Below are 2,656 nucleotides of genomic sequence, written 5' to 3'. Positions count from 1 at the left end.
TTTATAATAAACTACCAGTAGATATTAAGTCCTCACATTCACTAGAAAAGTTAACTTATGCTACCACATTTGATTTTGGCTTTTCCTTGAGGTTAAGATAAAGAAGGTTTCAAACTTTGGCAGCCATGTAACATGATGCCTTAACAAGAGAAGAAAATATGGTTTCCTTGGGGAAAATCATAGTTAGGTCATATTCTAGTGAAAAAAGGAAGCAAAAAGAGGATTTAGGTCCTTCACTTCTAAACAATATGTACAAGAACATAAGATTGATAAAATTTCAAAAATTGTTAGGAATTTGTCACATAAATTAGCAACAATGAAAGTTGATGGAAGAAATCCATCAAGATCAACTCAAGAATTGGGTAAAAGAAATCATAATCAAATTAGAAGGTCTTTCAACCCACATATCTTACAAAGATAAAGAAAAAATATTGATTAACCAATTCACCTTCCACTGATGGTTGATGACCTTGTTGATGAAGACTTTGTACCTCAAGAGAAGGAAATAAATTGGATTGAAGATCATCCTACATTATTTCTTTAATTTAAATAGATTATGATCACACATAACTTCCAAATCAAGATATTGATTGTAATAATATTGGATTATCTTCCTAATATAAACTATTCATATATTTTCTTCTCACATAATCACATAAATAATATGATTTGAGACCTATAACTAATCTATTGAAGCAACAAATAAACTTAAGAAAGATACTACCTAACATAATAGGTTAGGAATAAAGGGAAAGAGAAAGATCCTTCTTCTACAAAATATCATCAATAAGTAAATACACACAATGGAGAGCACACAAAAACATATAAAAAAACAAATTCCTTTAAGTTCTAAAGAAACTAGAAATAATAAATATTCCAAATACTCTCATTGAATTGGAAAAAAATGTAGTTTACCAAAAAATTGTAAAAATTGATTTAGTATGAATGCCCAACATTTATATTTAGACCATATGCTGAATATTGATGAGATGTGATTGCCCATTTTTATGTAACTCTCTATTCTCATGAGTAAATGTTGTGAAATTGTATACTTGATTCAAGACCTTCTCACAATTTAATGCCCCAAGTTATTATGGAGAAGTTAGGGCTTCAAAAAAATAACTCTTATTATGATTTTTATTTTTTTATCCTAAAAAAGAGAAATGTGTTCACACGATAAAGGATTGAGTTGTGAATTTAGCTCATCTACATGTGAAAATAGTAGTCTTGGAAATTTGGTATGTTATTGTCAATATTGGGTTGTTAAACTTGGAGGGATATTACAAATGGATACGTTATATGCAATTGCTCTATTATTTACAGTTTAAACTAAGAAATTATATAGAGAAGCAATATTTTCATACATAATTAGTGATTCAAAGTATCTCAATAACTGTCATGTATATAGTATAGATCAAGATTTGGGCATAGGAGCTTCACTAGGGGAGCAATACCGGAGAGCAATACCGTACCACGTGGGTTCATATTGGGGGATATATATCGAGGAAAATTTGACTTAATATTTTGGGGTATATATAGGGGTAAAGTGTTTCTATATTGGGAGGTATAAAAAATGTTAATAAAAAAATTGATACATACAATATCTAGTGAAAGTAGGGGTTTTCTTAAATTGATAAGGGGTTAAATAATGTGATTTTTAGAGGTATTTTCCAATATGTAGTCAAATTAGGGGTATTGTTTAGTATGCCATGAACTCAAGCGATATGTCATGGGTTCATTGAGTAAATCCCATGTGGATTTGGGATGTTGTACTTTAAGTGTTTATAATGATTTATAAACATCTACAATTGATCAAAATATGCTTATTATTCATAATTCAAATACTTCATGGAATGATGTACATGAAGATGTATTTTGATGGATCCTCCTCAAAAGACAGTTCTAGTGTTGGAGTTTTATATATTTATGCTATAAAAGAGTTAATGTCTTTATCTTACAAGTTTGAATTTGAAACTATAAACAATGTGGTATAATATAAACCAGAAATTTTACAACTTGAAGTTGCAAAGAAGTTGAAGATTCTGAATGTTGTTGTTTTTTAGAGAATAATGATGGTTTGACAAGTGAGAAATTATTGTCAACCTAAACATCCCAAATTATGGCCGTACATAAATGAAGTATGAGATTTAGTTGAAAATTTCATTTTGTCCTTTCATATTAATTCATTTATTGGAATTTCTACTTTCAATCCACCTACAAATCCAGAGCTAATATATGAAGTAGAAATAAGATATGGACATTCAATTCCTAATAATGCCCAATATTGTCAAGTTTCCAAATATGACCAACATATTAAAAGATTTATGGAAATGATTGATGAATTTTCTTCCATTCATATTGGTCAATAGTATGAAGAAGAACATGGTATAGAGCTTGCACATTATAAGATTGAATGGATCAATATGATGGATCAATATGATTGTAAATCATAAGATTGTGCAATTAAGGAATAATTTTATTCTTAAGGGATTATTACCTTTAGAAATATTATTTGATCATTATGATGTAGTTTTTAATTCAACTCCTAATTTACACACAAAATAAGTTGAAGACTACAATATTTGGATATAATAAGAACAAAAAATCATCAAATTATCTAAATCATTACCTGTTGATATGAAACAAATCTATGTGA

Source organism: Pinus tabuliformis, chromosome 9 (genome assembly GCF_031772625.1).
Source record: "Pinus tabuliformis cultivar Carrire ecotype Pingquan chromosome 9, CPIR1, whole genome shotgun sequence".
NCBI lineage: Eukaryota > Viridiplantae > Streptophyta > Pinopsida > Pinales > Pinaceae > Pinus > Pinus tabuliformis.
Note: the sequence above shows the minus strand (reverse complement) of the source record.